The sequence below is a fragment of the Molothrus ater genome, chromosome 31 (assembly GCF_012460135.2).
Source record: "Molothrus ater isolate BHLD 08-10-18 breed brown headed cowbird chromosome 31, BPBGC_Mater_1.1, whole genome shotgun sequence".
Taxonomy (NCBI): Eukaryota; Metazoa; Chordata; class Aves; order Passeriformes; family Icteridae; genus Molothrus; species Molothrus ater.
Window position 1 is genome coordinate 1,125,526 of NC_071658.1, and position 16,656 is coordinate 1,142,181.

General features: G+C 46.7%; 1 long non-coding RNA gene across 1 annotated transcript; it reads right to left on the reverse strand.

Annotated features, from left to right (window-relative positions):
* Window positions 1-3,963: 3,963 nt before the first annotated feature.
* On the reverse strand, window positions 3,964-14,091 carry LOC118700582 (uncharacterized). The gene is made up of 2 exons (XR_004982301.1): window positions 13,355-14,091; window positions 3,964-5,661 (listed from the first exon to the last, which is right to left on the reverse strand). It is a non-coding gene; the product is annotated as an uncharacterized LOC118700582 (long non-coding RNA).
* Window positions 14,092-16,656: the final 2,565 nt, after the last annotated feature.

A 16,656-nucleotide genomic window follows, 5' to 3' on the forward strand; every position in this document is an offset into this window, starting at 1 on the left:
CGTATTTTGAGTCTGTGTAGATGGTCCCAACCTTAGCTTCCAAGAATTTTAGAGCCCGCAATACTGCATACAGCTCACAGGCCTGGGCTGACCAACTAGGACTCAAAGGTCCGGATTCTATTATTTCCAAATTTTTACCTCCTACAATCGCATATCCAGAGATTCGCTTTCCCTCAACAACTCTAGTGGACCCATCCACAAATAACTTTTCTCCCTCTTCCAGTTCTTCCTCTTCGAGGTGCGGCCTAATTTTTGTTTGTTTTTCTATGCTATGTAGGCAGTCATGAGTTAAATCCTCCTGTGGATCTCCAAACAAGAATTCAGCGGGGTTTTACAGAGAGGTGGTTTCAAGTATCAACCGAGGGGATGACAGTAAAATGCCCTCGTATTTCAAAAGTCTTGAGTCTGTTATCCATTTTTCTGCCTTTTGTTGCAATACTGCCCGTATGTAATGGGGGGTAAAGACTTTCAGTTCTCCTCCATAGGTAATTTTGAGAGCTTCTTCCACTAAGAGGGCTGGTGCCACTATAATCTGCAAACATGTTGGCCATCCTCTACTTACGGGGTCTAGTATTTTAGAAATAAATGCTACTGGTTTTTGACTGCCGGCCCAGTCCTGAGCCAGTACCCCAAATGCTACTCCTGCCTCAGTGTTAACAAACAAATAAAAGGGTCTCCTAACATCCGGGAGGCTTAGCACCGGGGCATTAGCCAATTCCTCTTTTAATTGTTCTGATGATTCATCATCCCTCTCAGTCCGTTTCATCAGACCTTCAGCAGTTAGTTTTTCATACAAAAATTTTACTTTACCACTAAAGTTTTCAATCCATTGTCTGCAGTATCCTACAAGACCCAATAGCTGCCTGATTTGTCTCTTATTTCTTGGGGGAGGAAGGGAGAGGATTCCCTTAACCCTCCCTGGGTCTGATGTTTTAGTTCCTTTACTAAGTCGGTGTCCTAGGTACTTCACTTCTTCTTCTACGAATTGCAATTTACTTTTGGACACCTTCAGCCCCTGGATGCTTAAAAAGTTCAGAAGCTTAATGCTTTCTTCTCTAACTGATTCCTCGCTTTTTCCGGCAATTAAAAGGTCATCTACATATTGAACAATGGTTATTCCTTGGTTTGGGGTATAGGATTTCATTATTTGCTCTAGTGCCTGCCCAAACAAATTCGGGGATTCTGTGAATCCCTGTGGGAGCACTGTCCACCTTAGTTGTTGCTTTCGGCGGGTATCGGGATCTTCCCATTCAAATGCAAAATAATCTCTACATTCTTCTTTCAAGGGGCATGCCCAAAAGGCGTCTTTCAAATCTATAACACTATACCAGTGATCATCTGGTTTCAATTGACTGAGCAATGTGTGGGGGTTTGCTACTACAGGGAACCGGGCAATGGTTCTCTTATTTATTTCCCTTAGATCATGTACTAATCGGTATTTTCCGTCTGGTTTCTTTACAGGTACGATGGGGGTGTTGAAGGGAGACATGCAAGGTTCCAAGAGCCCTTGTTGTATTAACCGTTCCACCTCTGGTTTTAGTCCCCTTTGCCCCTCATCTGACATGGGATATTGTTTTATCCTAACTGGGATTTCTGGGCTTTGAATGTTGACTGTGAAGGGCTCTATATTCAATCTTCCTGCTGTATCAGGGGTATACCAGACTTCTGGGTTGATTTTCTCTTCGTCAGTGACCCGTAAGGGGCACAACCTGACTTTCAGCTGTTTTTCTTCAATAGTTATGTTTATCCCTAATTCCACCATTAAATCTCTTCCTAATAAATTGTAATCAGCTTCAGGAACCAGTAGCAGTGATCCTATCCCTATTTTCTTCTCTGATTCTATTAAAACATCTTTAATTACAGGAACCTTGAAGGGTTCTCCTTTTGCCCCAATAACCTGTAGTGTAGAAGGTAAAATCTTACATCCCGGGGGCAAAGATTGAACTGTTGATCTCTCAGCCCCTGTATCTACAAGGAAGGTTATGGGGGTTTGCTGGGGACCCACCTTAAGTTTTACCAAGGGCTCCAAGGACATTTGCGTCCCCAATAGATAGAGCCCTTGACCCCCCTAATCCTCTTTGAACGTTTTCTCATCCCTTAGCCTCTTTCAGCATTCCCTCTTCATGTGTCCTTTTCCACCACAATAGTAGCACACTGTTCCTTCTCTCCCTCCAGTTGGAAGTCCTCCTAAATCCCGGGGACCTCTCCTCATGCCACTTCTTTCTCGTGCTGGAAGGTTGTTTCGCTGTCCCTCCCTGACTGCCGCCACCATCATCCGAACTTGTCTTTTGTGTGCCTCATCCTCCCGTCTAACATATACCTTCTGAGCCTCCCTGAGCAATTCATCAAGTCCTCTGTCCTGACAATCCTTTAACTTTTCTAATTTCTTTCGAACATCCTCCCGTGATTTGGCTACAAACTGTATTTTAAGGAGTGCTTGCCCCATTGGCGTCTCTGGGTCCACCCCTGAGTAGAACTGAAAACTCTTCCTTAATCTTTCCAACCATTCAGTGGGGGTCTCATCTTTTCCTTGGCACTCTTTGAATGCCTTGCTTATATTTTGTCCCCGGGGCACAGCCTCTCGTATGCCCTGGATTATGATGGTTCTTAAATCCCGCATATGACCACGATGGTTGGGGTCCTGATTGTTCCAGTTGGGATTTTGCAAGGGCCATTTCACATCAGCCGCGGGACCTTGAACATGTTGGGTGACCCAAATCCTCATTCCTGCCCTTCTAATCATCCCTCTCTCCTCTGTTGCAAATAGGATGCCTAGAATGGACTGCATCTCCACCCAAGTATATATGTTTGGCCCTAGGAACTGATCCACTCTTTCTGCTACTCCTATGGGGTCTTCTAATAATTTTCCCATCTCTTTCTTAAACTCACGGACATCTCCTGAGTTCAAGGGGACAGTGACAAACCCCATCCCAGCTTGAGGTCCTCCTAATGCTATTTCTCTGAGAGGGAACAACCCACTGCTCTCTCCTTCCTCAATTACTGTCCTCATCTGACTCCGAGTACGCCTCCTGCAATCCGGGGAGTCCGTGACCTGCTGTCTATTAGGAGCCGAAGGCGGGAATACATTTAGGGGGGGTTCAGGGGGAGCTGGTGGTATATACGGGGGAGGATAAATAGGAACATATTCCTCCGGTCGAGACTTTTTCTTTTTTTCCTCCTCCCCTTGACTTCCCTTAAGGGGGAGCAGCCTAGCTGTTTGCTCATTACTTTCTACCAACCATAATTTAGCATATGCCCTCTCCTCCGAGTTCACAGGCTCTTTAGAATTCACATAAATGTTCAGGGCTTAACACACCCAATCCTTGAAGGATCCGAAAATGGGCCAGTATATACTTCCTGAATCCAGATTCTTGCCTCCCCACACTACCATACAATAATTTATCATTTTTGCCTTATCCTTCCCATTTCTGGAGGGGAAAGTCATCCCAATACTTAATCATTAATCCTAACGGACTGTCCTTAGGTATTGGGGGTAACTGGGGACCCTCCCCCATGGGATCAGAAGGCTTGCTCTTCTTCTGCCCCATCTTCCAAGGCACCTCCACACACACACACACACACACACACACAAACCCCTCGGTCGTGGCTCACTCCCTCACGGGCTACGAGAAGCGCACTACTAGAGGGTCCCTCTCACGTCATCCAAAGGTGGACGTCTCATTCACCGTGCCCTGGGATCCCAACCCCAACCGAGCGGTTCACCTCGTATACTCACGCGTCCTGCGTCGTCGCTCGGATCTTCGTGCACAAAGTTTACAGGGTTACCGGTGTTTTCCTTGCTTATTCTCGAATTTAGGTTCGTCAGTCCAAATGAGGGGTCAGGTGAGAAGGCCAGGGCCACCAGGTGGTGGGGCGCCCCCCCAGGATTCTCAAACCATCCCCATTTTCTGGATCCGAGTCACGGCACCAAATTGTGAAAAATGAATTCACTGGATTCAAGGATCATACAATTATAAATTTATTATTATTATTATTATGCAAGCAAGAATAAGCAAAGTTCAGTGCTGGGCGGCCGGGAGTCTCCGCTCCTCTAGGCTCGCACCGTTCCTATCCCCAAAGTCCACCTTTTATTGCCTTTTTCTCCTGGGTCCAGGGATGACGTGGTCTGTCCTTTGCGCTTGCTCGTTCAGTTGCTAGGGGGTCTTTTTCTGCCTTCTGGTGGTCGTGGGATGAAGGCTCCAAGTCTTCCTCTGTGAACCGCTGAGTGAACTTTTCCTTATAAGGCAAACCTATACAGTGGAATTTTCAGAACACTATACGATTCCTGCAAGCCTAAGCAATTCTTGTGAGTTTAGGAATTGTTATTACAGCTCTCCTCTGTGATCTCTTAGGTGAACTTTTCTTTACCATGGAATTCCCAAAGCACTGTACGATTCCTGCAAGCCAAGCAACCATATGTGAACCATATGTGGCTATACATTTAAAAATCAAGCAGTTTTAGCTATTTAGTTATTGCTTTGATATTGTATAATTATTTAGCTATTGATTAAATTAATGAACAAACGTATTTCTACTTAGTACAGGTGCCGTGCCTTTTTGTCCACCTCTGGCAGACCTGAACGCCGATCCAGCGCGTCCCTGCCGACGGAGCGGCTCCCGCGCACCGAGCCGCGAAACCGCGCACCCCGCCCGCTCCGTCGGCTGGCAGGCGGGAACGGCGGCGCAGGCGGGATTTTTAAAGTCACGGTTACCGCAGATAAGGACAATGTTCAGCTGAGTGACAGTGAGGCAAAGTGGCAATCCAGGAATAAATGTTCCTGTTCACAACATCCTCCATTCACATGGATGGTTTCTCACTGGCACACAGGAGCAAGGGAGGAACCCAAATGCATCATTGTACACAAAGTCAGACATGTTGAGGGATGAACAGATCTCCCAGGGATATGGAAACCTCCCCTGAAAAGCCAGTCCAGGGAGAGCCTGAGGTGTTTTGTGGTTGCAGGCATGAAGATGCTCAGGAGCTTCCACAGATGCTCAGGATGGTGCCTGGATCTCGCTCTGGCAATGCCAGTGGCTCAGCTGAGAGCTGTGGGAATGATTTACACTGCACTGAGAGGGGCCACAGTCCTGCAAGGGTCTTTCATCAGGAGCAAACAGCAGCCTGGAGGATGGGGAATGCTGGATCTGTACCAGGGCTCATCCTTCACCTTCATGTGGAGCTGCCCCCAAAGTTGCCATGTATCACTTTTTATTTTTCTCCTGTTGGGTCTATTTTGGAGCAGCTGTTAGATGTGGCTTTTTATGGTGATCCTGTGGGAAGCAACCATTTGCCTGCTGTGATATCCTCACAACTAATACTAACTCCTCATTGCCTTTGGTTTTATTTGGGGTTTTTTATCTGTTGGGTTGGTTTGCGTGGGTTTGTTTATTTGGGGTTTTGTCTGTTTTGGTTTGAGCTTTTTATTTGCTTTTTTATAAATGACTGGTTAAGTTGGCATAGCCAAACTCAAGAAAATGTAAACCAGGTTCAACTTTCCAGAAATTACTTTTGTCTGGGTTTAGCTGCACTCCCAGGCTCAGGATCACCAGTATATTTGCAGGTTTTACTCTGCATCATCAGCCTGTCCAGACTCTGCTTGGTGTTTCAGAAATGGAGAAGACAGTGGACATTGTGCCAAGCTTCCTTTCCAACAGAAAAACCTGGGTCAGCATGACAGAAAAGAAGAAAAAAATAAAACAAAATTCACCAGTTAGAACAGAACAAGTGTCCCACCACTTTTCCCTCCACTGTTATTAATTTTGTACAATTTAGAGGCAAACCTTGGTCTAAAGCTTCCATCTCTCAGTTCCTATTTGCTACCCTTCAGCCTTGACATGCCCTGATCTGACTGACTGCTGTCCAGCTGGGGCTGGGGATGCTCAGCTTGGAAAGAGCCTGGGAGGCCTCACTGTGGCTGTGCAGGACTGGAAGGGTCCCACAGGAAAGAAGGGGACAGAGTGCTCAACAGGGCCTCTGCTGACAGGACAAGGGGGATGGCTTTCAAGTGCAGGAGGCTGATTGAAGCTGGATCTAAGGGAGCTGCTGTTTTACACTGAGGTTGGTGAGGCACCGGCCCAGGCTGGGCACAGAGGCTGTGGGTGCCCCATCCTTGGCAACAGGGCTCCCCCAAGGCCTGGGGGAAGATTGCTCAGCTTGGAACAAGATGATCTTCAGGGTCCCTTCCAAGCCCAACCATCCAGGGATCCCCGCTGCCCACTTCAGTTGGCCCTGGACTCCTGGGAACTGTGATGTCACATCCCCCGTTCCAGGTGGAACTGCCAGCACCCAGCAAAGAGCACAACTCAACCACTGGCCCTTGTGTCAGCCCACGCTGCACTCTGCTCCTGTCCAGCCCTGCCACCCTTCTTGTCACCTGCTCCCTCCATCAGTCCTGAGAGCTCCCCAGTGCCTGGATTTTGTCATCCACCACTGCAGGATGCTTATGTTTGTCCTGAGGAAGGTACGGTGCCATTCCATGGAGGGGGACACTGCCAGCTGCCCAGGTGGGGTGCAGCTCTGTGGGATGGTGTGGGACAGGGACCCCACTCTGAGGTTTTGCCACCTCTGCAGGCTGTCACAGACAGAGAGGAAGAGATGGACGTGGATATCCAGACTTATATAAAGGAGGATGTGGAGATGGAGGAAGACACTGGAGAGGAAAAGATGGAGGTGGATATAGATGTGGAAGAGGAGATGGAAGTGGAAATGGAAGAGTACATTGAAGACATGGACATTGATGAGAAAGATGAGGAAGAGCCTATGATCTTGGCATGAAGACCAATGCCAGCAGCAGGACAGGCATGTGGTCCCCACAGGCAGAGTGGGCCCCTGCTGCCAGGCTGGAGCTGGGCTGGTCCCTGCTCAGGGACGTGGCACCCCGTGCGCTGGAGTCTGCTGCCATCCGCAGCCTGTCCTGCGCTCACTCTGGGCCACACGAGCTCCAGCCCAGACCCAGCCAGGCTCAGCTCTGGCAGCAAAGTCCTGCTGTGCCAGCATGTGCCAGCCTGGGGGCACATGGAAGAGCCCTCTGTGCCTGACTGGAGTGACCACGGCACACTTGCTTTTCGTCCAGGACTGATGGACATTCCAGACAGGAATGCCACCCTTTTGTACATATGTTTTACAGTTTGTTCTCTTCAGGAATAGGATTTAGGACCTTTTTTTGTCTTCTGTAAATACGTTTCATATATTTTTACTAGATAGGTTCTTATGTATATACGTTCCATGGATTGCTCTTGTTAGAAATATTCTTACATTGTAAAAGTGTTGGGTATTGTTGCTGTTCTTCCAGAAATAAACCAATTTTCTTTTTCACATCCTAGTTCTCTTTGCATTTACTTTCGGCACAGGCAGCATTTGCAAAGTTGTGGTTTCCACTTGCTCCAGGTTTCCAGGGCTGGAGGTCCCTGGAGGAGCTGGCACAGCCACCCCAGGAGTGAGGGTCCCTGTGCACAGAGGGGTCCCAGTGACTGAGGTCACCCTCTGCCTGCAGTTTCTCTGGACACACTTGGTAGCTGCAGGGGCAAACCCCAGCGTGTCCTGTGCCATGGGATCCCACGTTGGAGCAGGACTGAGCCTGCCTGCTCCTGCAGAGCCTCAGCCATGGCTCTTCCCTGGGCAGCCCCAGGGCTGATGAGGGTGCACTGCAACCCCTGCTCCTGAGCACCCAGAGGGGCTGGAGCAGCCTGCAGAGCCTCAGCCCTACATGGACCAAGATTGCCCTTGGAAACCCCCTCTGTCCCCAGACTCTGGTACAAGCACAACAGGAATTGATCCTCCCAGTTAAAGGTGTTAATTGGCAACAATTTGTCCCTGGCACTTTCTAATACAGCAAATGTCAGCACTTGGAATCCCTGTTCTGCACTCCCTGGTCAGGCACCAAAACATCTGAACCTGACAGAACATCTTGAATTAGCACCAACCTGCAGAGAGCTCTGGGGGAAAACCTACCCCCAAGCACCCAGAGAAACACTTGACATTTTTATTGCTGAATTCATTCTCCAAGAACAGTAATGAAAGCTTTTGGTGTCCTCACCAGCCACAGATGTGTGCTGCCAAGGTTTGCTTCTGGGTTATGATTGATTTTTATTAATCTGCTCAGAACTCTGATGCTGTTTCTGGCTAAGGTGTAGAGATGATATTTCAGAGCCAGATGAGCTCAGCACAGCTTCTGCAACACACAATTTCCAGACCCAGACATTCAGGCCATGCAAACTGATACTTTTTCATCTCTGTGCAAAGATCAGTATTAGGACATCACTGATGTACCACACACTTCTCAGAGCTGTCCCTTTCATCCAGCTCTCCCCAGTCACTTCACAGACTTCACTCCAAGCAGTTTATCTCTGAGAGAGTTCAGTGGCACATGGGATTTAATCCTGGTTTTGCTTCATCTTCTCCTGAGCTGTCTCCAGACACGGTGTGTGGGCACTGTCTGACAGCAGCAGCATTAACGTGCCACCTCCCTGACACTGAGGTTCATGTCACAACTTTTCATTCAAAGCAGCAAATCAATGATTCCCACTGTGTCCCACACAGCTCCATGGGGAGTTTGTGTGGCTGCAGTTCCAGCACCCGCCCTAATGCACAGGAATTTCAGAAGATACAGAAGGAATCAGCCATTCACAGAGAAAAACATCAGTTTGCACGGCCCAGATCCCCACAACACTGCAGACTCTGGTAACCCAGAATCTGCATTTACACTTTGGTCTCTGGGCCTTACTTTTCCTCTCATTAAACTTCTCCCATTTTCCCCTCTTGCTCAGGTTCAGATAATTAAAAGCAGCATTAGGAGCAGGGATAGGTAATGGGAACTGTCCCAAGGCTTGACAAAATTTCTCTTTTCAGGCCTGACAATTCCAGCCAAGGAGAGAGGAAAAGCCTGCATGAAAGAGGTGTCAAATCAAAGCAGTAATCAAATTTCGGTATAATGAGAGAAGCTGAAGAGGTTTTCAATGTTCAGAACAAGATTAGCAGCTCCAGGCACAGGAGGGATGCGACATTTTCCCCGCTGTAACAACTCTGTGATGCAAATTGCATCTCAAATCCTTCTCCCCAGCTCTGGGACCCGTTCAGCCACAAACGTGGTGCTGAATTTTTTAAAGCAAAGTGGAAGCTGGTCAGAGAGGTGGTTTGCAAATCAAAACCACAGAGGACAGCTTGGAAGCAGCAGCTGGAGCAGAGAGAGGCAGAGCCTGGCCCTGAGGTGCAGCACAGCCTGAAACTCTAACCAAATAAAGAACTTGCCACTTGTTTTTTTCCCTCAGGAGCCACAGAAGGTGCTTGATGGAATCCCTGCCTCCTTCACACTGCATCAGCATGCAGAGGAGCACAAGGATGAAGATTACAGCACCTTCTGCTGCTGCTTCCATCTCCTGACTCAAATCTCACCAAAATCTGTCACTACTGGGCCTTCCCAAAGCCCCAGATTCACTCAGTCCTTGCAGAATTTCAGTTCTGAGGAGCAGGAAGGGAGATGAAGGCACTTGCAGACACCAGAGATGCAATTGCTGCCTGAGGTGCATTTCACTGCCCAGCTTAGCGCCTCTAAAACCATCAAAATCAGCCCCTTTGAGAGCACCAAGCCAACAGCAGGACATCAGGGCCTGCACATGGTTGGAAATGGCATTTTTTATTATTCCTCTCCCAGTCCCTCATTTCATGGTGCCATTGCAGGGCTTAATCCCATCATTCAGCAGCAAGTCTTGGCAATGAGCTTCAGATGGATTTTTAGTGCTGAGCAAATAAGAGGCAATTTTACTTTGTCTCCAATGAATGAAATTTCACCTAAAGCGGACGAACTCTGTGTTCTGAGGCTGGCCAGGCACCAACCACTGCCAGGTCCCCAACCTGGATGTCACACTGCTCTAATATTGAAAAGTTAAATTTATTTGGCTTTGTGTACAAGATTATTCTCTCTCAAAAGAATTGGAATCCATATCATTGCATTTCCAAGCACTAAACTCAGACCAGCCACAAAGAGCACAAGAGACAAGAAAAGAAATAGAGATTTCTAAGGAGATGGAAATTGGATGCTGAGTTTTTTCCCATGATAGAAAGTTTCATCAATTATCACCTGCCAGCTCCTTGCCTTCACTTGTGTGGCCACCACTGAATACACTTGCAGATAAGAAAATGTTTGTCCTACTGAAAACTGGCACTAGAAGCAGAAAAAGGCTCAGATGTCTGGATTAAAAGACAACATAATGAAAAGAGCTGCCTTATAATAGCAAGATATGATGGACAGCAGGAATGGCTGAAGCCAGCAGAGAGAAGTCCATGAACTATTCATGCTACAAAGATTTCTGACAAAACCCCCAAGAACCCAAATGCAACATTTTGTCTGGCAGAGCTGACAGGAACCCTGTGCATTTAATTCAGTCATTGGCAGCAAATAGAGATCAGCTTGAAGCTCCTTTGGTCCACTACTACTTACTTTTTTTCACCCAAAAAATGGAATGACATCGACTTTTTGGGAAGGAATTACTGCTTTGAGTGGTTCAATGCAAAGAGTTTCTTCCCATACCCACTCATAATCAGTCACCAAGAGAAATATTTTCTAAAAAGATCTCTTCCAAATTTTGGAGTGACTTTCAACATAAATAACTTGGTTATTTTGCTCAAAATGCTAAGGGAATTGGATTGGGCTCCCTCATCTTAAAAAGAAATGTTTCTTCCTAGCTCTTCACAAAGAGGAACAAAACACTTTGTTGCAGCAGACTGAAGGCAGGAAGAGGTTTCTTTCCCCCCGAGCTGCACAATAGGAGACAATTTTGTTGCCAAGAGGCAACAAAACCCAGCCAATTTCCAGTTCTTTTAGTGTAAGGGAAAAGTTCTGAGGATCCCAGCTGTGGGAGACACAGAGTGGCAGGAGCAGGGGGTCTGCTGGGGGGTTTGGGGTTGGGGGCAGATGAAAGAAATGTTCAAGCAAAACCTGTGAGAGCTCAAGACTCCATCCCTCAGAGGAGAAACTGGATTTGACCCAAATGCCATTCAAATCCAAAAAACACTGAGGCATTTCCCCAAGCTCTGCTGGGCCATCAGGTACAACCCAAATCCCTCTGTGGGACCAGGGCAGCAGATCCCTGGCACTGGACAGGGATGCTCCCCTGGGAAGCCACCTGCATTGCCCATGGCACTCACAAGACCTGCTTCTAAAGACCCCAACATCCAAACAACTCCACATTAAAAGCCTTTAATTTGGGGTTTCACTTCTCCACCTGTCTGCTGTCACTAGGCAGCTGCTCCACTTCAACCCCTTTCTGATGGGTACAAATTTTCTCCTGATTTCCAGCCTGAACAGGAAGTTATTTCCATTCATTCTTCTGCAAGCACTGGGAGCTTGTACCTGCTTTGCTCTTCCTCTCCTGGTGTGCATTTGTGCACAGAAAATGCCAAAGCCAAGAGCATTTCCTTGTTTCAATCATGCCATTTGTCCTTATGATTTTCTTCCCATAGAATTGCATGGATTTGGTGCTGGCTCAACACTCAGAATGTTGACAGCACAAAGTCCAGTTCTCACACTGACTTCTCCCAGTTTTGGACCAAGCCTGCAAAGAAGGAAACACAGCAAAGAAATTCCAAACAGGGGCCCTAATCAAGGTAATAAAATGCCACATGCCTGTGTTTGCTGCAGGGAAGAATAGTTCTCCTTATTAAATCATTACAAACAATTAAAGCAGCAGAGGGGAGGAAGACAGAGCTATCATTTCCAGCTCCCCAGTCCTCTGCCCCTGGCATGAATTTCATAAAGCACCAATCTCCCAGCAGAAATCCCTCAGCAACTGATTTCCTGCTCGTGGAACACAGCAGGCACACACCTTGGTTTTCCTGGCCATAAAAAGAGAATTTCCCTCAACGTTTTTCGCAGCTGTGATGTCAAATCCCCCTCCCTGCCCTCAAGTGACATGTTTCTGTAGGGTGACAACCCTCTGGAGAGGCACAGAGAGCTTTGTGTCAGTGTAAGGGATCCCCACAAGGGCAGATCCCTAATTCAGGCTCCATCTTTGCTTACATACAGTTCCTTGCAGAAAATTCATTGCATTTCCCCAGAACAGGGAATTTCAAGCACATTTTTCTCTTGAGCTGCTCTGCCTTCCACAAAAGCAGTGTGCCAGGGTTTTCTTTGGAGACCATCATCAGGAAACACAGCAACACCTCACAGCCGAGACCATCCAAACCCACTGATCAGCTCACCCCCACATCTCCTGGGCTCCCTTGAATGCCCAGGAGAGTCTGAAAAGCCAACTGTTTTTGCTAAGAAAGGGCTGTGCAATCAAAAGGTGAATGACAGGGACAGCCAGCCCCACACAAGCACCTCTGGCAGGAGAAAGACCAGGAGGGATCCATCCCTCACTGACAGAGGCGCAGCTCCAGTGATGCTCACTCGCTGTTTGGGTTGCCTTTGCTGCTTTTACATTCACAACGCATCTCCACACCACAATTGTTCTCCCTCCCTGCAGCCACAAGGAAAATATTCACTGGTCTCTCACCTCTTTCTTGCCCCTCTCTGCCTGAAATAATTTTTACCCCTCATACAACCAGCAGAACAGGGTTTGCTTTCATGCTGGAAATAAGCCCAGAAACTCTTGGACTGATTGAAAGTGGACAACATCACTACAAACCACCCATTACTCAGGTGCCCCAGGGCAGCAAGAGAGGGAAATCTGAAACAGAGGTGGGAACACCAGCCATGGGTAACAGCATCATATTCTGCCTCTCTCATGGATGCTTTTCTTCCCAGTCCAGAAAATTCCCTGCCCTTTTTAGGGCTGTAGAAGGCTGCTATCTGCCCCACAAAATGAGGGGCAAACCAAGAAGGAATGCTGCACAACACCTCTGTTCCTATGATATTATTCTGCTGAACCCATAAATCCACAGAAGAATGGGCACTGCCAACTCCTGATTGCAGAGGAGGGAGTTCCTCACATCCTCCCTGTAAATTAGGATTTATCGGAGATGGAGAATTGATTGCCAAGCAACCTGCAGAGACACAAAACTGCTCTGCAGTTTGCTAGGACTCACTGAGCAGTACAAAAAGATTATTGATACGGTTGGGGAGTGTTTCTGTACAGGATGTGCACATCCTGACATCCCAGGCAGGGAAAATTTACTTAACATTTGCAAGAAGAAAGCAATTCTTCTTATTAAAAAAAAAAAAAAAAAGGAAAAATAAATAGAAAATCAACTTCATGGCAAGGAGCCTCAGTAAGGGTTTGCAGAATTTGTTGAAAACAGATCATTTACAAGGAAATAATTTTCATCTGCCTTCAAGTGGAGTTGTGAAGCAGGTGGAGATGGAGATGTCTCAGACACTGAGTGTGCTCCTTACTGACAAAATGACACTGATCTTACCAAGTATTAGAAGTGAAAAACTTCAGTGATAACTCAGCCCTCCAACACAAAACACCTTCTCCCACGCAGTCAGCACTTGTCTGAAATCATTCCCCTTGGCAGGAGGCCCTGCATGGCCTGGTGAGTTCTGCACTTCAGAAATTATTCCCTGTGGAAAACATGGAAGTATCTTTATTTCTTTGCTTTTCCTGCTTCTCCTCCACAAGCATCCAAAACTTATTTTTGGTGTGGTTATCTATAATTTGCATCAATATGATTTCTGATGGGGGCTTTTATCATTTACCCAGTATGCCATGAAATCCCCAGTCAAAGACCTCACCCACAGCTTCAGTCCCCAGGGAATTAAATTTGGGGGTTTGCTTTGGGGCTCAAATTAGATGTTAAAGAGAGGAGAGCCAGGTGTTCCTGACTGTCACTGCTCTTTTGGCTGTTTCTGGGGCCCACACTGAATCCAGTCCCCAGCATCCCCACGATGGCCATGAGCATGGGGTGCAGATGAGCAGAGAGCACCAGCCATAAACCCCATCTTGCAGTAATCCCTTCCCTCTTCCTTTTATCTTTTGCATTTTAAATTATTTTATGAGTTTTATAGCACACCATTTCTTACTCAATTCACCTGAGTTATCCAAATTACATTTTTCTCCATCACACTGGCATAACCAACATGGCTCACGCTCTTAGCGCTGAGTTTTCATGACCACATACATGGCCACAAGAATTATGATGTCCTATTCAAGTAGGTCAGGCTGGCATTAATTGTAAAACAGAGCTGTAATAAATTATTGCAGTCCAAAGCCAGAATCAAGTCTCACTAAGCTCAAACCAGGCCTTCTGCTTTTCCCTCTTTTCCTTACAATAGTTGATGGTATTGTAAACTTTGTACTCCACAATGTCCGTTGGCCAAAAAAGTGTGGAGAAAGATGCTGGCTCTGTGTAATTGCACTGGAAGACGTTGTTTCAGGAAACAGATTTCATCTGTTTTGTTGGTTTGGGGCTTTTTACATTGAACATTGTACAAAAGATTGGACCATTTCTCCAAAACATGATCTGAAGGTGAAGATGAGTCATTTCACTGTCATAACACAAAAGGGAGGGGAAAGCAGAGTGAACAAAGCAGCAAATTCATTCAGCAGCAATTTGCACTCCATAACCCTCTTGTGATGAGGCTTTTAGGCCAGAGGAGCTCTGCTACTTAAACAGACAAGGCAACACATTCAGCTGTTGCTTAGAGATATTGGAATCTATTGCACAGAGCCTGCTCCCCGGTGAGATCCCTGAAGGGCTCCTGGCTGCTTTTCCAAGGATGCCCTGTTGCAGTGCTGATGTTTGGAAAGACTCACAGCTTTTCCAAGCAGGTCAAGCAATGACAGAAAGGGTGACTTTTCACAAGTGAAAGTTCAGATGGCATTAAAAAAGTCAAAGTGGCAACTCCTCACACTTGGATGTAGCAGATACCAAGGGCTCTTAGCAGCTGTGTTACAACCAGCTTAATAGCAACTAAATCATGTATATTCCTATTCCTGCCAGGAATGCTGATGGATCACAGCACTGCAAGACACCCTCATCTGCCAGCAGCACAGGAAGGACAGGGATCCAGGGAAGAGCTGATTCCTACCTGCTGACTCACACTAACTTCGGGCAAAAAATATCCTTTTATTTTGGTTTGGTTCTCATCCTTTCAAACTAGGATTCCTCCTTATGTCTTAATCTTCAGCTGTGCTGAGGAACCCCCTTGCATACACTCTGTGCACATCTGATGAAGGCAACCAGCAGGAAACAGAGCCCTGTTAATAAATCCATGGTCAAGAGAACTCCAAAAGGAAGCAATTAGCTGTACCCCAGAGCACTACAGCACCAGGTCCCATCACATCCAAGGCTTTTTCCTCACAGCTCCCACAGGCAAATGACACAAAAGCTGACACTCACATGGGCTGATGGAAGAATTCTGAGACAGGGAAGCAGACCTCCACAGTGCCCCCAGACCCATTCCTGAGGCCTTGCACCAGACGACTGCAGGGCACGCAAAGTAACACAACAGATCTGAAAATCCAGAAGCCAATTGATGGCAGACTCAAAGGACAGACAGATGCTAAAGATTTTATATTATTTGAAATAGCAATAGACAGAGTCCAACTTGCCCCACCCCAGGGAGGCAGCTGGGAGGTCCCACCTTGCCCAAATCTGCATGAATCCATTGGAGTCTTACGTTTTGCGAGACCTCACCACAGAGAAGACCAGAAGAGGATTTGATGGTATGCCAATGGGATCCATGGAATGGTGATGTTTTTCACTTCATCTGTCTCTGTCACTCTCTTTCTTCCCCTTCTTCCCAACCCCCCATTCCCCCCCGCCCCCCAGCTTCTTTTTCTTTTCCTTTCTCTCCCTCTTCCTCCTATTTACTGTTACATAAAATCCAGACTATTGATTTTGGCATATGGTCTCGTTTGCACCTCAATTCACAGGCCTCTCCCTAATAATTGTAATAACCAGATGATAACAACCCACTGAAACTTGATGAAACTTCAACAGACCTCATTCACCTTTCAGCAGTTTAAGCAACCACTATACAAGAAAAAAAAGTCTAGACCAGTACATTTAGAAAATGTTGCATTCCTTCAGTGCAAAAAAAAAAAAAGCACAATCAGTAGAGCATATATTGTTCATCCACTCAGCTGTGCATTGTGGTGGTGTTCCCAGGGGTCTTAGGATGAGGGAAGAGATGAGGATCTGACTCTTGATTTATTATTTTATGATATATATTCTATTAAAATTATACTAAAAGAATAGAAGAAAGGATTTCATCAGAAGGCTAGCTAAGAATAGAAAAAGAAAGAATGAATAACAAAAGCTTGTGTCTCAGACAGAGAGTCCAAGCCAGCTGACTGTGAGTGGCCATTAATTAGAAACAACCACATGAGACCAATCACAGATGCACCTGTTGCATTCCACAGCAGCAGATAACCGTTGTTTACATTTTGTTCCTGAGCTCTCTCAGCTTCTCAGGAGAAAAAACCCAAAGGAAAGGATTTTTCATAAAACATGTCTGTGGCAGTGCAGACCACTGAACTGCTGCACCAGAAGACGGGCATTATCCCATCCTGTATTTCCCTTTGGCATTCTCTCTCAGAGTGCAGATGAGACAAAACCAAAAAGTTCAACTTGAGTCAATCTTTACCTCCAAAGGAAATTCAGGAACTTTCTGCAGAGGCCAATGCTGTGCACGCTGATGAACTCCTTGCAGAGGCCAATGCTCTGCACGCTCAGGAACTTTGCAGAGGCCAATGCTCCGCGAACAATTCCCC